The sequence below is a fragment of the Miniopterus natalensis genome, chromosome 13, assembly GCF_054644295.1.
Source record: "Miniopterus natalensis isolate mMinNat1 chromosome 13, mMinNat1.hap1, whole genome shotgun sequence".
Lineage (NCBI taxonomy): Eukaryota > Metazoa > Chordata > Mammalia > Chiroptera > Miniopteridae > Miniopterus > Miniopterus natalensis.
Genome location: NC_142093.1, coordinates 23,892,129 through 23,913,114, shown reverse-complemented (window position 1 = coordinate 23,913,114; position 20,986 = coordinate 23,892,129). Strand labels below are relative to the sequence as shown.

The 20,986-nt window shown below is 38.0% G+C and overlaps 1 protein-coding gene and 1 pseudogene across 1 annotated transcript in view; one reads left to right on the top strand and one right to left on the bottom strand.

Annotated features, from left to right (window-relative positions):
- Nucleotides 1-20,687, bottom strand: part of SOCS5 (suppressor of cytokine signaling 5) — a 41,717-nt gene extending 21,030 nt beyond the window's left edge. The window contains exon 1 of the mRNA XM_087823533.1: nucleotides 20,600-20,687. The gene's annotated coding sequence lies outside the window, so the exon portion shown is untranslated. The remainder of the gene's footprint in view (nucleotides 1-20,599) is intronic.
- On the top strand, nucleotides 18,059-18,443 carry LOC107540256 (small ribosomal subunit protein uS8 pseudogene; annotated as a pseudogene).
- Nucleotides 20,688-20,986: the final 299 nt, after the last annotated feature.

Here is a 20,986-nt window from a genome sequence, read left to right as displayed (position 1 = left end):
AGGCAATTTGGATTTCACTTTCTTACTTAATAGTATGGGAAAACTTCAGTTTCCTGGTATAATTTACAAATGTCACCTATTTAACTAACTTAGTCCCTTCAGTTGAAATGAAGCTAATGGGAAAAATTTTTTAAATCTGATTTTGAAGAGTTTTTACATATGTCTAGAAGCTATGAGAACATGTGTTTGCCTTTACAGATATAATCAGGTATTTTCTAGAACCAATTGTTACCTCGTTGAGTATAGCTGGATGATATGGGAATCACACTTGTAGTCCACATATTCTATCCGTTTTTCAGTCCACTAATAGCCTAAAAAAAAAATCTGTCTCAATTTGGCTATTCCTCACCATCCCTCAAATTCTCTATATCTAAAATTAACTTAAGATTTCTCCCAAACTGGAATATCAGTATCATGTTTCTACGAAATTTCTTCAAAAATTTTTATTTTACTTTTCCACTTAACACCATTATATTTATTTATTTATTATACTTTTACATTTAAAATGTTTTTTATTGACTTTAGAGAGAGAGGAAAGGGGAGGGAGAGAGAGAAAACATCAATATGAGAGAGAAACATCTGAGATCGGCTGCCTCCTGCACATGCCCTACTAGGGACTGAGCCCGAAACCTGGGCATGTGCCCTGACCAGGAATTGAACCAGTGACCTTTTGGTTCACGGGCTGATGCTCAACCAATTGAGTCACTCTGGCTGGGCAACAAACACCATTATATTTAATGTTACCTGGTTCAAAAGTTTCTTTTTCCAGAATGGCTCTCAAATTTACCTTTTCTCTACACTGTCACTGCCAGTAACCTTGTCCAGATTTCTATTGCCACATTCCTAGGTTTCTACAACACTTTAGTCTCTCCTCTCTTCCTAGACTCCTAACACCACCAGGCTCATTTCCTCCCAGCAACACTCAACAGTCGCCCGCACCCTGTGCCTGGCTTGCACTGACCGCCATCCCCAGGCAGGCCTGTTTTACCCACTTAACTCCTTCCTCAGAAACGCCTCCACCACTACTCCGATCTTCACCATTCCATTCTAGTTTTTTAATGTCGACATCAAGTTCTAATTTCCCTAGAAGGTTTTACTACTAACACCACAATTTGTTCTTTCTCAGATCGTTCTGGACATGTCAATCTTATCTCTGTAACAGTATATCTAGGGGAGGGATGAAAATTTACATCCAGACTTTTAAGGGAAAGACAAAAAGGTGTCAGGGCCAAGCACTCTTTTCTATTCTGGTGCTTGTGTCTTGGCTCAAGTAACTAAGTAAATCAACAGCTGGTCTGTGAGCTGCCTAGTGAAGTATGACTCAGTTTGCCAAGTGGACTAAACAATTAGCTGCAATGGGAAAGGGTCTATGAGATTCTGTTTAAGCCACTGGGCATGTATTCTACACATTACTTGAAAGCTTGGTCAAAGAATTTGAGTAAAAGAATTTGATTGCTAATTGAATGATGTGCCCAGTGGGATAGAGGCCAAAACTCAGAGTTTACTAGGCAATCAAACATTCAATAATTAGTGCTTGATAATAAAAGAGGTGAAGTGACAGGAATGGGGCTAATTTTCCTTACTCCACCCACTCTTAACCCTTTTCTCTTCAATGTTAGAGAAATTTTATAAAAGCAAAACCACCAAGCTACAGCTATAATAATTTCTTTCCCATTGCCCAGTCATGGTACAATCTCCATATTTCAAAAGGATAAGGATTCGTAGGTTGAACTCTCCTGTGTCTTTACCATATAATCAAGAGATTCTCCATTAAAACAAAATCTAATCTTTTCTTGTGAAAAGACACTATATTTTCTTCTTCTTTTTTAAAAAAAATATATATCTTTATTGATTTCATAGAGAGAGGAAAGGAGAGGGATAGAGAGAGAGAAACATCAATGATGAGAGTCATTGATCAGCTGCCTCTTGCACGCCCCCGACTGGGGATCGAGTCCGCAACCCGGGCATGTGCCCTGACCGGGAATCGAACCCCAATCACCTGGATCCTGGGTTGACGCTCAACCACTGAGCCATGCCCGGCCAGGCTATATTTTCTTCTAATTCCACTCTTGTACCTATTTTCCAGATTTGACACCGAGATAATACTTTTCATAACATAATTTTATTTTTTAATTTATACTTCAGAAACTATACTTCCACACTCTGGTAGAAAAGGCAAACAAATTACAACACAACCTAAATGCTAATGAATTAGAGTCCCTCTGGGAACTCAAAGCACAAAGCAACTACCTCTAGCTGGGGCACTGTAACATCCTGCTGGTCGCATCTCCCACCTATTCTCCCTTTCTGCTATAATAACGTAAGTACAGCTGGTACCCAGTCACCAAAATGAAAGACATATTCCTTAGCCTTCTTCAGGCCAATGAGATACAAGCAGAAAAGCAGTGTGGGGGCTTTAGGGAAACTTCAAGAGATAGCTTGCATATAACCTTAATCCCTTTTTTGCTCCTTTGTACTTATGCTGCTTAAAACAGATACCTCAGTTTTGGACCATGAGGACAAAGGTCTGAGAAATATGAGAGATTCTGAAGTGATGTGCTGGAAATTACTCCCCCATTGATTTCGTGGAGAAGAGCTGTCATTTCAGCTCTACACAGCAAATTCCAAATTGTTATAGGAGAAAATAAATTCGCTCTTGTTTTTAGGTCATTGTTATTTTGGTGGTTCAGTTACTTGTCACTGTACATAATCCAAACGAATGCAGGGGGTCAGGGAAGGCTTCCCAGAAAAGGTGATTTTGAGTTAGGTTTTGAAGAATGAATAGTTACTTGCCAAGTAGAAAAAGGCATTTCAGTTTCAGGCAGAGATAATGTAAAGACACAGACTCAGGACAGAGTCTGGCTTTCCAAAGGATGAGGAGTGGTGCAGGTGGCTGATGTATAAGACAGGTGGAGTGAAGTAAAAGAAAAAGCAACCTGAAAGCTGGAAAAATCAGACTCTCAAGAGTCCTCTTCCATGCCATTTGCTAAAGAAAATGCTTTTACTCCTGCACTTGGTCATATGAAATGACTATGAATTCACAGATGATTGTCCACATATTTTAGAAGAGCCAAATGCCTCAGTCAGAAAACAATCAAAGCAATATGGATTAAGGTATAAAAAGGGAGAACAAGAAAATCTTATTTCGATAGGAGAAAGGCACACTGGTGTTTCTGTACATGCTGAGGACTAGAAGAAATAATATCTGGCACAAAGAAAAGGAGCATACATATAGTCTGGCAATGTCTGGCCGAGGTAAAGATTAGAATGCCTGCCCTTTAAAGTAAACTGAGGTCAATGAATTATAGTATAACTATGAGCATCTGATTATAATACACTTTATTTTTGTTACTTGTCTACACCCATGGTTTCCTTTCACAAGTGGCTGTCAAGCTGAACAGTATCTGGTCTATAGCAGGAGCCTTGTATTTGATGATCAAATACCTTTTCCTATCCAAGAAGAGTTAAAAATATGAGTGAGGGAGAAAAAGAACTGTGCTCCTTAAGGCTAAGTTTTAATTTTTACTCAAGCAGGTAGTATTCTTTTATTTTTCTGCAATGATCATGTATTATTTTTATAAATTTATAGTTTTATAATTTAAAAAACCAACCATCTATGCCCCATCAAAAAAACAAAAAGTGGCAGCAACTATTACCTCACAGAAGTATCAGAGACAAATTATTGAGAGGGCATATGGCCTCTGTGACTCTATCATCTGTCTCAACTTGCAGGAGACAGTAAACAGACATCAACATTGAGATGACACAATGTTGGAATTACCTGACGAAGATTTTAAAGCATCTATTATTGAAAATGCTCCAAGAAGGCAAACACTCTTGAAATGAATAGACGGTCTCGGCAAAGAAAAAGAACCAAATGTAAATTTGAAAAATGAAAAATATAATAATTCACTTCAAGGCTCAGCAAGCAAAATGGAGATGACAAAAGAAAAGTCAGTGAATTTGAAGACTGGTGGAGAGAAATCACCTAGTCTGAACAATAAAGAGAACAAAAAATGAAAAGAGCCTCAAGAACCTCTGGGACGCCAAAAGTCTAACAATGATGTTACTGGCATCCTAAAAGGAGAGTGGTAGAGTACAGTGCAGACAAGTATTTAAGGAAATAATGGCTTTTAAACTTGGTAAAAGGCACAACATGTATACAGATTTGCGAAGCTCAGAGGACCAAAACAGAATAAACCCCTAAAAAATCCATGCCCAGACACATCATAGTCAAACTGATAAAAACTAAAGACAAAGAAAAAATTGGAAAGCAGCCAGAAAAAAAAGTGATACACTGCTTATAGGGAAAAAGCAATATGAATGAATCTAAATTTCTCAGCAGAAACCATGAAGTGCAGAAGGAAATGGCATATTTTCAAAGGACTTAAAGATAATTATCAATACAGAATTTCTGAAGAATATATTCTTCAGAAATGAAGGCAAAATAAAGACACTCTCAGGTGAAGAAGAAATTAAGAGAATTCATTGCCAGAAGATCTGCTCTAAAGGAATTACTGAATGGCAGAAGGAAAATGATGCCAAGGGAAAAAATGGAACAACAGTAATGAAGAAAGAAAAAAGAAATGATAACCACCTGGGTAAATATAATAAATTATTTTTCTCTTCTTAAATTCTTTAAAATGTTTGGGGGTTAAAAGCAAAAACTACAATGTTGTCTGATGGGGTTTTCCATGTATGTAGATGTGATATTAAATGACATGATAAAACAGAAAAGGAGGAGGGTAAAGAGACAGTGTTAAGATTTTTACATGCCACTTAAGTGGAAAAAATATTTATTCCAAGTAGACTATAGAAATTTAAATACGTACATTATAATCCCTGAGCAACCATATATACACACAGACACTAGAATGAGATATGGTAAAACAAAAAACAAAAACAATAAACTAAAAGAGAATACTAAAAACTGTTCAATTAACCCAAATTAAGGCAGGAAGGGGGAAAAAGAGGTACAAAAAACAAACAGAAAATCCCTTACACTATCCCTTTGTGTCACACCCCTAACTATCCTGTTTTAACCCCTGACAACCACTGATGTTCTATAAATGGAATTATACAGTATGTAACCTTTTGAGACTGGCTTCTTTTACTCAGCATAATACTTTTAAGATTTATCTAAACTGTTGCATCTGTCAATAATTCATTCATTTCATTGCATTGCTCAATGGTATTCCATTGATAAACTGCACTACAATTTGTTTATCTAGTCACCTGTTGAAAGACATCTGTATTATTTCCAGTTTGGGGTAATTATGAATAGAACTATTAAAGCATTTATGTATAAGTTTTTCTGTGAACACAAGTTTTCATTTCTCTAGGGGTTGGGAGGGGGTGGGGGGAATGGGGAGATACTGGTCAAAGGGTACAAACTTTCACTTATAAGATGAATAATTTCTGGGGGTCTAATATATGGCATTAACTATAGTTAATGTTACTGTACTGTATATTTGAAATTTGTTAAGAGCAGATCTTGAATGTTGTCACCAAAAAAAGGGGGTGTAATTAAGTGAGGTGATGGCTATGTAAATTAGCTTGACTGTACTAATCATTTCACAATGTATATGTGTCTCAAATCATCACGTTGTGTACCTTAAATACATACGATTTTTATTTGTCAGTTCTACCTCAATAAAACTGAGGGGTGGAAAATGCTGACCGGGACCAAGTACTAAAACTGATTATAATTGCACCACTCCACAAACCATCCTAAGAAGGTATTAAATATTTCTTTTTGCCCCCCCAAAAAATAAACCAGTCCACCAAAACACACAAAGGATTATAATTCAAGACAGTATTCTCTATATATTTTTGGGTGGTTGCCATAAAAGTTAGTAGATCTTAGACTGAGTTTTAAGAAACAAAACACAACCATATGACCAAAGGCATTTATTTAAATAAGTAACCAACCTCACCATCCCTGTGTCCTAGTTTTTAAAGCATTAAATGTAAGTTGTCTGTGGAAGCACTCAATTCCTTTTAAATGACAATAGCATGTTTATAACTTTTCAATCTTTAATCTTCAGAGGATATGAGGTTTAAGTAGTAAATCCAGCTCTTTTAGAGCTGAAAGTATGTTAATATGTAAACCTTGGGGCAATTAAAAAATTGACAACAAATATTTACCTACTGTTAAACAAGTTAATTATTGAGTGCTTAAATATTCCAAGCCATAAGGGTCATACAAAAGAGATCAAAATGGTACAGGTCCTCAAGGACTTAGCTGAGGAGACAATACAGACCCATGAGATAGACACCAGAACTGTAAATAAGGTATTATGTAGATTAGAGAACAATATCTAAATAGACATCAAAACATTCTTTAACTAGTTTCCCATAAGTCAAATGGTAATTCAGAAGAGAAAATAATTTTATCTGATGTAGAGAGGTACTGGGATACAGTGAAAAGCAGAATGTACTGAAAGTCTAGAGCCCTGTCTGAACTCTGCCATTAAACTCTTGGGTAAGTCCCAACTGCTCCATAGTGCACAGTTAGTAGATATGGTGCCTGACACAAAAAGGACATTTGTTCACTCACCGCTGATTCGGTGGCTAAGCAAGGAAGAAGGGGCAGGCAGGGGCTTCTTCTGGAAGTGACTCACTCAGGATGTCTGCAACTCAGGACTATGGCAAGCTCCCTGCTTGAATTCAATACCGCCTTCTCACAACCATGTGAAAGAAAGGATGCTGACACCCAAAAGGAGGAGCTAGCCACTCTCCTTGCCTCCAGAACACAAACTCTTGTATCAAGGGCCTCACTGTCCTGGGCCCAGCTGCATTGGCACCTCACAGTCCCAGGGACCCCCTATGATGCATCAGCTGTCTGGCTTAGTTTCAGTCTGGGTCTCTGAGTCTTAGTAAGCTTCTCTGAAAGAAAGGGAAGCAGATCAGGTCCTTTACAACATCACAATCTATTAGTATGAAAATGAGAAATATTAACCGTAGAACACAAACCTTACTAAGCTGTCAGCTATGAGTAAAACAGCTTATTACATTTGTTATCTCAACTTTGTTTGTTCTACAAGAAATATCAAACTTTTAAAAATGCCAAATAGGAAAAGCAAAACACTATTAAATTCTTTAAAAGAATGATCCTTACCTTAGTCTCAAAATATTAAAATGGCTAGATCTCACAGTAAAACATAATCTATGCAGAGTCATCACAGTTCTTCACTAGATTGAGTTAATTTTTGTGACTCAGAACAATATTCTTGTAAATCAAGTACTGCTAGTACCTCTAGAACACTAAGTGCAGTAGAGCTCCCAGCAATGTCTGCAGGCAGCAGGAAAAGGTCAGGAGTGCCCTTCTTAATTTCCAGAACTAAAATCCAGAAGTCGAAGAAAACAAATAATCTTAACAGTTACCAAGTGGCAACGATGTACTAGGCACTGTCCTAGTCGCTTTACATGGATTACTGTAGTTGGTTCTCAAAATAATCCTATGAGGTGACTAGTTATTACCACATTTGTAAGGATGAGAAAATTTCCCACAGCTACAGAGCACTTCACAAAGCCTAAAAATATGGTAATCAAAGAATGTTTCCTTAAGCCTTTAGGAAAACACTCTGATCAGTGGACCAATTGTTCACATCTCTTTGGTAGATAGATGTAGCCCTATAATGAAGATGTAGACTACCAAGCCATCATGGCTGGATGTTATTTCTTAATGTAAATTAAGAAATTTTGTTTTCTGTATGTCTTCATTAAATTTGCTTGAAACCAGTTCCCCTGATCAAACTGAGTTTCTAGATCTACAACTGCTGAGGAAGAGACACCAGACTATTCAAGTTAAGGTGATCCTTTGAGGTCTGCTATGAATGGCACCTCCCTGGAGGAGATGGCTATTTCTTTGTTCATTAACCACAACATTCCTTTGTCTCTTTTTTTGAATATTAACTTTCTCCACTGGATTTCTAACATGCTCTATATATATATATAGCAAAAAATGTGAGACTGAGTCACTAGAGTGAGTTCCTAAAGAGCACCGGGTCCATATGCTTAAGATGCCCTGGAGAGAGACAGCAAATATAATAATTTATTAAGAAAACTAAAGACTATGACTTCCAGTCTTTCTTTAACATATGGCCATCCACATCTGCAAAGAGGCGGGGAGTAACAGTGGCTGAGAAAGGAAGACAAAAAATCTTTTAAAAACTGCTCTGGAAAAGTAAAATGGAAAGAAAGCAATACAAAGTATATAAAAAATGTACAAAGAAGTACTTGATGGAAACCCACACTTTTAAACAATGAAACATGGAACATTGCGTTAGTTGGGAAAAGTTTAGAATATATATTACACATACAGTGTAAGAATAAATGTCTCTTCCACTAAATCTATACTGATAAAACTCAAGTTAAAGGATCTGTAAAAATGGAGAAGAGGCATGGTTAAGATGAGAAAAACTAAAACCACTTAAATCTTTCTCTTATCCTCCCAATCATTAATTTTATCAGAATTTTAAAAATTAAAATAGTTAGGGTTCTTTTGGGGGGGGGGGTGACTGAGTACATGCTTATTGTAGAAAATATGAAAAATGTTAATAATGTAGTATTAAGAATATGTTCTCTAAACTAGATCCAGAGACATGGAAGCGTGCAATAGACTGATGAATCTCAGAGGGAAGGGATGGGGGTGGGGGTAGAAAGAGCTTAATCAAAGAATTTATATGCCTAATCCATGGACACAGTGGCATAATTCATGATGAAGGCCTGGGGGTAGGAGAGGGGTGGAGGGGGTCAATGGGGAAAAAAAGGGGTATCTGTAATACTTTCAACAATAAAGACAAATTAAATTTTTAGGAAAGAGTATGTTTTCTGACCATAATAGCATTAAATGAAAACAGTAACAAAAGGATACCTGAAAAATCCCAAATATTTGAAAATTATTTGACAACACTCTTCAGAACAATCCATGGGTCAAAAAAAAAAAAATTATAAGGGAAATCAGAAAATATTTTGAATGAAATGCTAATGAAAATGTAGAACTTTAAATGTTGATATTTAAAAAATTTTTTTAAAAATCAATGATCTAAGCTGTCACCTTAACTAGAAAAAGTAGAGCAAATTAAACCCAAAATAAGGATGAAGAATGAAAGATAAGAGCTCAAATCATGAAACAGAACGATAAACCACAGAAAAAAAATCAACAGAACCAAAAGTTGATTATTTTAAAGGATTGATAAAATCGATAACTCTTAGCTAGACTAATCAAGGGGGAAAGGAGAAAATGAATCCAATAGCACAATGAAAACAGGAGCATCAATACAGATCCGACCAAGATAAAAAGCAAATGCCATTTCATAACATGTATAATTTATTTTCAAGCTGATAAATTTGACAAGTTAGATAAAATGGAGAGATTCCTTGAAAGACACAAATTACCAAAACAGGCATAAACAGAAACAGAAGATCTGAATAGTGTTATATCCATTCTTTTAAAAATTGAATCCTTGATTAAGAACCTTTCCGCAAAGAAAACTGCAGGCCCAGGTGGCTTCATTGGTAAATTCTATCAAACTCTTCCATAAAAGAAAGGAACATTGCTGGTAGAAATGTAAAATGGTAAACCCACCTTGGACTTTGTCATCAGTTCCTCCTAATGTTAAATATACGCACATTCTATAACCCAGCAATTCCACTGCTAGGTATTCATCCACAATGTATGTCACAAAAAGCCTTGTATAAGAATGTCCATAGCAGCTTTAGTTGTAACAGTTGAAAACTGGAAAAAACCCTTTCCACAATAATAATAAACAAATTATAGTATATCCATTCAATTGAACACGTGTCAGCAACTAAAAGGAAGTAACTACAGTTACATGTAACATGGATGAATCTATATTTTAAACAAGAGCTTCATATAATTTTTATGCCCAGGCAAGTTTGAGAACCATGGTTATGGAAGTGCATAAGAAAACAAAAAGAGATAATATAAGGGATTTAGGTAGTTTATAATCAGTGCTATATATGCCACCGTAAACTATACGTAACAGTTGTCATCTTCCGTAAGTGCTTAATTGTCATTTAAATCACATTACAATATTCCTCTGTTCATGTTCAATTTTCTACTTATGTGCTTCAAGGAGTTCCAATTCCAAATTTTAGTCTTCAATCATCTAACTCTACCCTAATTTCTCATCAATCCCAACTCATACCGTGCATTTTAGATAAGAAGTCCTGTTCGCCAGCTTCCTTGCTTTTTCTTGCTTAATGTTCCACTTTTTTGGTGTTTTTCCCACCTCTTTAATAGTGTTATTCTTACTTTTCACTGCACAGACCTGTCTTTCTACCTCCTTTAAAACTGAACCAAAACATCATCTTTTCCACTAAGTGCTAAACCACCTCAGATTCTTTCCAAATTCTCTCAGCACTTGAAGACCTTGCTCCTAATATATGTATTTTACTGAATTTGGACATCTCTTCTATTATGACTCACTAACTCCATCCCCTGGCTTAGAAGTAGAACCTTTGGGTTCAATGAATTTAAAAAGATTACAGTCCTCTTCAAGGTTCATTCTCTTGTGCTGTTTTTACTTTTCTCTCTGGCACTCTATTTGCCAGAGGCTTACACTCTATAGGGCTGGAGGGGTAGGAGAGAAAGAGGCAGAGAGATGGCTGATTATGGCTGTTCTGGACTAGATTTTAAAGAAGGTGAAAAAAGCCTATAGGTTTCAGTATCTGTTCAGATTGCCTCACCAGCCCAAGGAAGCATACAGGATTCGAAAAAGAGACTTCAGGTGAGGCATAAGGAAGTGTGCTTGTCTATGAATTCTGCGTTGTACTAGGTGGCCAGATAGGGTGCAGTGCAGATTCACGGACACTAAAATACTTCTGCCTGTCTGGCAGGAAATATTTCTATGTATTCTTTATAAGGCTAGGGGTGGCAGTTTGACTGGAGGTGGGCAAAAGGTAAATACTAAAAATCAAACTAAGTGCCAGTACTCTTTGCTCTGCATACATTATTACTTAGGAATCACTTGTCCAATTTTCAAATTTCAACTATAAACAATGCCCTCCAAATCAAATTTATAAACCTGACCATGCTCCTGAGCTAGGCCAACATTTCGAACTGATCTCTTAGTCCTGTCATTACTTACCTAAAATGCTTAACTAGTTATCTGAAAGCAAACTCAATATTCCACCCCCTCTCACACCTGCACACATTCTACTGCCAAGTCGGGAACCTTACACTCATTCTCAACTTTATCATCTCCAAACACTAACCATGTCTGGAAGCCTCACATTTCTAAATATCTCTGAAATCAGTGCTCTTGTTCCTATCCCCACTACCAATTCCTTAATTCAGACCATCATTATCTCTTTCCTGAACTAGGGCAGAGCTTTAAATGATGTCCTTGACTGTAATCTACCTCCGAGAGGCCAGAGAGACTGCCTCATTCACTCATCCTGCCATATGTATTACTTGATGAATAAATGCCTCCAATCTCTGTTCCTCCAGACTACTCTCTTTATTATTGCTATAATCAGTTTTCTAAAACACCAAACTATCTGTGTCACTTCTCCACCTATAAAACAAAATAAAAATCCAAACTCCTAGTATGGCATATAAAACTATTCACAATTTGTTCCCATTTTCCTTGGTTCTAGTATGACTTCCTAATTTTTTCCTGCACTCATTACAGAACATCAAACTTCGTCCTTTTACTTAAATACACTATGACCTTTCTTTTTAATAAACTAGAATAAATAGCAACACAGTCCGGCTTATTTTATTTTTATGAGCACCCTTACACTATTTAAAGCCGTTAGCTAAACCTGTACAGCAATAATGACTGAAGAAACAATCAGATAATACAGCCAACTGTCAGGTATCTTATTTATTAACACGGTCAGTACAGGCTAAATGGAAAAGTGAATAGTGTTTCAACCACCCGCTGAGCGTCTTCTTACAGTAAATTAATGTTAAAAGTCTTCAGTTACAGACTTACTGCCCTCCCTTTGATTCACAGGCACAAACAGAACTATAACTCAATTTTCTTCACATCTATCCATTTCCTTTCTCTCATCTTTAATACTTCCCTTCCCCACTAGTTTCTCCTCTTGCACTTTTCTCCTCCTGCTGAGTTTTCGCAGCATCCTCTTTGTCCACCCTTCACAAGAACATCAGTATTCTTCTACCACTTTTAATAGTAGAGCAGTAAAAATTTACATGCACTTTCACATATACTTACTTGGTTCTTACACCTCATTTTGGGGGATTCTAAAATAAAAAAATATAAAATATATGTGTATGTATAACATTATATATAGCAGATGCTGCCCTTATAAGTAAAATATAGGATATTTTTCTTATATTTTAACTCAAATTTGGGGAAACTCCAGTTCAAAAAGTTCAGTGACCCTCTTCACCTGCTCCTCTCTTAAGACATGGCTTCTGGCTTCCCCTCCATCCAGAGCAAGAATGTTATGCCTGTTTCAATGTTATCAGAATATTTTCACACCACTAGAAGAATCCAGGTCTCTGAACTCCTACTCTGGTGTTCTTTTCTACCAAACAAGATTTTCCTTATTAACTAATGTTACATTTATTAATGCCCATTAATTATCCAGCATTTTATAAAGTCAGAAGAAGAAACATTTTATGGGCAGCCAGTGTTGATTTACCAATCTCAAGGGTAAAACTGTATACCAAAACATCCCTAGCTTTCCTTAAACATCAGGAATTTAAGGAATGCCTCTAAATCCTCTGAAAATATCTAGATACTGTCTTTTGTGGTAGACATCCAAAGCTGCCACAGCAAAGGAGTAAAATAGCACTTAATAAACCTTAAACTAAACTATTACATGTTTTAAGAGATGTCTCTTAATATCTTGGGAAATGTTCAGGATTAACAATCAAAAGACCAGGGCCACAGTCCCAACTCCAATACATATTTATTTGGCTGACCTGGGAAAGTCATTTAATCTCCCCGAGTCGAATTTCCACTTTGATAATACCACCTACCTTCCACAACTGTTAAGAGAAATAAATGAAAGAATGACTGCAAACCACTTAGCCTGGAACACAACAGTAAAAAAACGGTAACCCCTTTTATAATTATTTTTACATACAACATTTTCGTTTTTAGAACCAAGCCCAACAACCCTTAACATGTTTTTGGACTTTGTGACCCAGCAGCAACAATAAATGCCTTCAAAGAAGTTATTTCCATGACTTCTGTACCCCCTTCCTAGGTCGTAACTCAGGTCTTAGAAATATAATTTGGAATATCTCCTCCTAAATGCATTGTCTTGTTCTCTGCCACATGCAAACGCATCAAAAGATGTTCCTGTAGCTTCTCCTTGTTGGCTTGACTTTTAATTACCTGGAACAGCACACAGAGTCAGCTGCAAATCTGGCAACTTTTACTGCCAGTATGTTTTTTTAATCACTTGTTTAAAACTGTTAAATAAATTTGGTCCCAGCACTGGTCACCTGAAGGTTAATGAGGTTGGACTGGTGTCTCATGTTAATAATCAAAGTAAAAAACTAAATAATTAGATAAATAAGCTCCCATTTGGCCACAGGAATATTTTATTGATTTTTTTTTTTTTTTTTTAAGAGAGAGAGGAAGGGAGAGAGAGAAAGAGAGAAACATCAATTGGTTGCCTCCCACACAAGCCTGAGTATGTGACCTGACTGGGAATTGAGCTCGTGACCTTTGGGTGCATGAGATGATGCTCAACCACTGAGCCACATTGGCCAGGGCCTTAGGCATATTTTAACCCTTAAGAAATTACTTGGATTTCTCCCAACAGATTCTATTTAGTGTTTAGTAAATTTATCCTTTAGCTTTAGAAAATACTTCAGCAGTTTTCCTGATACAAAGACATGCTCATCTATGGAACCCAAGATCTACACCAGGGCTAAATTACAAAATCCTGGTTTTCTTCAACATTTTTCTCTATCCAACCTCCGACTGCTTCCTCAGCTTCCCTTCCTCTGACTACCCACTATATATGTGGGCTTTAAGTTCATCTCCCAAATCATTTCCATTCTATCCTTCATGTTCCATTTTAAGTATATATATTATTTAAATAAGCTTCTATCATTTTCAATTTTTGAAATACATGTCATATACTTGACTATCACCTCTAACTGAAGAAGCTTGCTCAGAATAAAAAGACTGGATATTATTCCTATTATAGTAGTTTTCAAATTTAAAAAGTTGTAATTTGAAGACAATCAGAGCAGATAAGCTCATTTCAAAAATATTTTTCAAAATTATCTTCATCACTGCTTCCTCTTATTAATTTTGATCAAAGATTACTGTATGTTATCTCATCAAAGTAAAGGTAAATTTAATTTTGGCATTAAACAGCCTATAAGAAAAATGCTTATGAACTATTAAGAGAACATGTGGAAACATATTCTCACTATATAGTATTTGGCAATGGAGTAATTAGTGTCTCTCAAGTCATTCCTTAGAATTTGTTACCTATATGTAGAAGAAAGCTAGGCAACTAATTCTCAGTTAAAGTACTCAGATATAGATTTATCTAACATTAACATGAATCAACATTTCAGCCAATACCCTTCAAGATTACCTCTACTCGAACCAGATTCAAAAACCCTTTTCCTTTTTAAAAAAAGTAGGATAGTTGGCTAACCCAGATGAAGATTTTTTAGATTGAGCAAGGCAAATGATTCGTATTTTCCCTCTGTCATTCTCTAAGATCTACACTGAAGCTAAGAAAGTAAATTGCATGGTCAATATCTACCCAGTCCACAAATCCATGAATTTTAAATATGAGTACCAGGCAATTCACAATGCCATGATTGTTTTTAAATATACAATGAAAATTCCAATTTAATGAAAAATTGAGCAATGGTATTTTATTATAACATGGTATTTCTGATGTCTTCTGAAACCACATTTAACTAAATATTTTATTCATAGAATTAGATTATGTAATAAACTGGAACAAAAGATCCGCATGTCTAAATTCTATAAAATTTCTAAAAGCATGTCATGAGTCCAAAAATGTACAAGAAATTGTAATAATTTCATAATCTTTACTATAATCAAAAGAAGATTAGGAATTGGTCACTCTCATACCAATTATTCACTCTCATTAAAACTCTGTATCAGTTAAAAATTAACATAACCCTGGAAACTTTTGATGGCTCCATGTAACTCAGCCCTGCTAGCATCACTTCAGACTAAAGGGATGACCCATGTATTTATCATCTGAAGTACCACCAACAGAATGTTTGCCTGAGATCTAAAACAATATAGCAAGAATCCACTATGCAATAATATATAGGCTTTTAGAGCTATAACTTGTTTCTAATTTTAATCTCTAACCTGTAAAATAAACTCAATTTAATGAACTCTAAAAATAAGAGCAATTAAAAAATACTATGTGAAATACACTTAAAATAACTGAAATTAATGTTTAAAAAGAGGCATAAAAATAAGCTCATGTCTGACAGATGGTGAGAAGTTACATGTCATTACAGGAGGTAAAAATGTCATGAGAAGGAAAAAATCGCAAAAATACTTGAGAATCAAGGTTAAGAGGACTGTAAACAAAAGAAGAGCTGCTGTAAAAGCAATACAAGAACCTCGTTAGGCAGAAAGAACGAATATCCAAAAGAAATCTACCACTGTCACCACAAGATACATTTGCTAAACCACATGCTGATGACACTAATTAGACCTGGGTTACAGCAAATTAAAAAAAGAACAAAACGTGCCATTGCCGGGTTTGCTCAGTGGTTAGAGCGCCGGCCTGTGGAATGAAGGGTCTTGGGTTTGATTCTGGCCAAGAGCATGTGCCTCGGTTGCAGGCATGATCCCCTGCCCGGCAGGGGTTAGTGCGGGAGACAGCCAATTGATATCTCTCTCACATCGATGTTTCTCTCTCCCTCTCTCTCTCTCTTTCCCTTCCACTCTCTCTGAAAAGCAATGGAAAAAATATCCTCTGGTGAGGATTAAAAAAAAAAAAGCATTAAAAAAAGGACAAAATGTTACAAAATTAAAGTTATGCAAATTTTATTACTAAAACCTAACAGTTTAATGAATGAAGCCATCAAAATGTTCAGTTAATAGAAAGCAAGGTTCAACGGTCTTCTCATGGTGCCACTGGCAGAAGGGGTTTAATAACAGACCTTCTAAGTTCCTGGTTTCCTTATCTAAGCATACCCAGTAGGCCTCTAGAACTCAGTAGAATAACTACAAATCTTTCTTTTTTAAAAAATATGTCTTTATTGATTTCAGAGAGGAAGGGAGAGAGAAAGGGAGAGGGAGGGAGAAGGGGGGGAGAGAGAAAGAAACATCAATGGTGGGGGACTCGTCATTGATCAGCTGCCTCGTGCAAGCCCTGACCAGGGATCAGCCCCAAACGGGCATGTGCCCTGACCAGGAATTGAACCACGATCTCCTAGATCCCAGGTCGATGTTCAACAGGTGAGCAAATACCTGCAAATCAATTTTAACATTTTGGTTCTAGAATAATGAAACTGTGACAAGGGTCTCCCGATGACATTCAGAAAAAGAGACACCTAACTTAATATGCACATCTAATTAAAGATCCAAGGTGAACAGGAGGAGGAAAAAAAAGAGAGCATCATTTGCACTAACTGCCCTTAAGGCAGACTATTATTTTACCTAGGAAAAGTGGCTTTGTTAATAGCAAGGAGACAAGTGGGAATACAACTGCCTGTATATACTTACTGAACCATAAAGAATAAGGTCTAATATTTCTGTACCCTTACCATGTGCTAAAGAAGCACTTTTAATCCTAACTAATATCCTATGAGGTAGATACTTTTATTACTCTCACTGTACAGATGAGGAAACCTAGGTATACAGTGGTTAAATCACTTGCCAGAGATCATAATGTTATTAAGAGGCTGAAATATAATCCAGTTTTTCTCTATTACAGCTATGATAGAAATTATGTTTTCATAATTATCATGTAATTCTACTACTGCTCTTTTTTAAAGGTACTAGAATCCATTTTAATATAAAACCCTCACACTTACTGAAAGTAGTATTTTAAATATATAATTTACTTTGAAAATGAGCCTTTTGATCTGAAAATATTTTAAGCAATTAATTTTTAGCATAAAAATTATAGAACACTAAGAAGCTTATCTAACATTTTAAACTTAGATGACAGTTTTCCCCTTTCCCATGAGAGAAATATCAGCACTTCTACTAACAATGCAGCATATTGTTTAAAAATTTTCAGTAAAAGCTCAGTTTCACATCACTTCATGTATAAAAGTAGTCAACTAGGAGAATTTGGAACTGGAATTCTTACACGCTGCTGGTGGGAGGATAATATGGTACAAACATTTTGGAAAACAATTTGGCAGTTTCTTAAAGAACAATCCCAACCACAACAAAAAGCACTCCTTGTATCCAACCCAGTCATTCCACTCCTAGCTATTCACCTAAGAGAAATGAGAGCATTTATCCATACAATGATTTTCACCTGAATGCTTATAGAAGCTTTATTCTTTTAACAACAAAAGAATAAAAACCACCCAAATGTCCTCAATAGAAGAATGAATAAGCAAACTGCGGGAGAGCTATAATGGAATACTACTCAACAAATAAAAGGTAACAAACTAAAGGTACGGATAATAACAAGGACAAACCTCAAAACAATTATGCTGAGCAAATGAAGCCAGATAAAATCAAGTACACACTCTATGAATTTGTTTATATAAAATTCTAGAAAATGCCAAGTACTCCATAGTGACAGAAAGCAGATCAGTGGGTTGCCTGGGAACGGGGAAGGGGCAGAAGAGAAGGATTACAGAGACAGGACATTTTAGGAGGTGATGAATATGTTCATTATCTTGACTGTGGTGGTTTTGTAACTGTACACTTTAACATGTGAAGTTTACTGTTTGTTAATTACACATCAATAAAGCTGTTAAAAATGAAGAAAAAAAAGTAGTCAACTCAAACTTCCTCATCCTTAGAAGGGAACAACATCACAAATAATCCAAAAACCATTTATAGTAGGCACTAGAGTGCTTTAAACACTGTGCTTTCTGCCATCTTTCCCTGCCATCATAATGAGGCGCATGAATGTACTGGCTGATGCTCTCAAGAGCATCAACAATGCCAAAAAGAAAGGCAAACTTTAGGTTTTTATTAGGCCGTGCTCCAAAGTCATCGTCCAGTTTCTAACTGTGATGATGAAGCACGGTTATATTGGTGAATCTGAAATGACCAATGATCACAGAGCTGGGAAAATTGTTGTAAACTGCATGGGCAGGTTCAACAAGTGTGGAGTGATCAGCCCCAGATTTGATGTGCAACTCAAAGATCTAGCAAAATGGAAGAAGGACTTGCTCCCATCTGTCAGTTTGGTTTCACTGTGTTCAGTTGGCTATGCCTACTGAGGTTGGATCATGACGAAAACACACAGGAGGGGAAATCCTGGGATTCTTTTTCTAGGGATATAATACAGATGTGCAAATAAAATGCCTCAATAGAAAAAAAAGAAAATAAACACTGTGAATGTGGTAAAATAGAAAAACACTAGACTACAGTCCAGAGACCTGTCTACCAATCCTGGCTCCATCACTAACTAGCAATTTTGTCCCTTCCAGTCCTCTGGGCCTTGTTTCCTGATCTGCAAAATAATCATCTCCATGGTCTACTCTTCTAGCTCTAGAAGAAATGTGACTCATACACATACATCTTTGTTCCAAGCTTCCCATTCTCATTGTTTTAGTTATTACTGCATTATTGTCCTTTAGTTCTACAAAGGGAGAAAACAGCCCATTCTAAACAAAGGTGATGGGGGATAGTCTTTCCAACTACTGGTTTGCTACTGATGAGTCTTAAGGTGAAAAATGCAGAAGCTATTATAATGTTTAAAGGTGTTAGGTTTCATGTTTTAGGCTACTGTTTTGTGTGCCAGTACATTCTCCCTGAGGACAAACAGCAGAATTCAAGGACAACAGGGAAAAAATGTAATTATCCATTAATTATTCAAGAACTAAGGAGTTGCCAACTGAAAATATTAACTTTTTTGCAGATTTTCTCTGACTGATGAATTGCATTAAAAGGCAAAATCTGATCTATAAAATTTTATCACATATATTTAAGTACTCCCTAAAAAAGCTTTTATTTAGTAAATTATGAGAAATGAATAAGATAACACTTATGATTAAGGAAATATTTAAAAGATTAAAGATCTAGCTGTGCAATTTAGCTGCTGATTCTCAGCGACATGAAGAACCTCTAAGGGCTGCCAGAGAGGTGGATTCTGTGGACTTCACTCACTGCCTAACCCTGGTATGCATTTTCTATGTTCCTAACCCATTCAAGAGTGTTAAGCAAATACAAGATTCTTAAAATTAAACTAAGCATCTGACATTAAGAATCCCAACTGTTAGAAAACTTCCACCTGATTTTAGTATTGGTTTCTAATGCTAGCTTAACAACATCTTTCCAGTTCAACACTTAAAGTGAAAATATCTTAAAACTTCTATAGAATTTATGGTTCCATTTTGCATGACCTTGCAAAGAAACAAAAGCAAGGGAAAGAAAGCATACGAATTACTTATTAATTTTGTAGAATAAAAGTCAGTAGCAAACTATAACAGTCCAGTCCAGTCTAAATGTTAAATTGGAAAGAACTAAGCCACTTCTATAAATGAAGAGACCTGAAGAAAGGATCTTCAGCAGCTGGAGAGGCTGCTACAAGAATTTCAAGGTGCAGCTTTGAGAATTTCCAGCAAAACTAATAACTGGTAAAACACCATCAAACACAGATATACATTTAAGAATAAAGGATAACTGACAAGGTCCAGCTGAGAGCCACCTTTTGGTGGGAACGCCAAAATATGTCAAAACCACCTTGTGACTCCCCAATCGCCCAGCCTACAAAGTTGAGACCCCAGCCAAGATGTGTACTTCAATTGTTTCTTAGCATCCTTCGTTAAATGCACCCCGCTCTCCGGGAAGTCGCCTCGCTTCGGCTATTTCACTGCCCAGAGCCCAGGACCCGAGAATCTCAGGACCCCAAGCAGTGCAGAGGAGCCTCCCAGCACCCGCCTGCGCATCCCTTTCCCCCTCGGGTTATAAACCCTGGAGGTGCTCCAGTCACTTCCCCCATCCAAGCGCCCCAGATCCTCCTCTCGTCTCCCAGGGGACCTCTTCTCTTCGACCTTGAGGACCCCCCCGTCAGAGCCTTAGAGCCCCAAGTGCGTTGGCGGGTGCCCCCTTCCCTGCAGCGCTCGCATTAGCCCACCACCTCCGGGGTCTGTCCCCCACCCACCTCGACCCGGATCACAGACGCCCTCCTACTAGACCGGGGCGACCCCCTACCCCTTAGACACCCCACGCTCCCTCCACCCAGAAAACAATTCCACAGAAAGGCATGGAGAGCCTACTAAGCGCAAGCTCCCACTACGCGCGGCGCGGGCTACTCCGGGCTCACCGTCCCACGCCCGCTGTCTCCTTCCCGGCCGGAGGGACCGGGGGGCGCCGCTGCCTCCGCCGGTGTGGAAGCGCCGGGCGCGGGCACCGGGGACCGTAGAGGCGGCCGCGAAGGGCGGCGCGGGGGCCGCGGCCGGGGCCGGCGGGGGCGCGGGGACACTCACCGGCCGGGGCGCGCGGGGCGGCCTCATCCAGGGGCACCTGCGGCCAGGCAGGATGGGCCCGCGCGGCGCAGTCACGGAGAGGGCGAGGCGCCCGCCGCCGCTCCGTCCCCTCCGACTGCCCGGCGAGCGCGGGCTCGCTCCCTCCGGACGAAGCTCGGGGACCCTGGCTCGGCCGGATGCCCGCCAGCCCCCACCCCTGCCCCGGCCGCCTCCCCCTCTATACCCTCTCCCCTCCCCCCTCCCCCAGCCCCCACCGGAATGGAAAATACCTCCCGGGGCGGGGGGCGGCGGGGCACGCCTCTCTGAAGGGCAGCCTACCGTGACCAATAGCAGGCGGGGCTCTGGGGGGGCGGGATTCCGAGCGGCCAATCCGGGGACAGGTAGGTG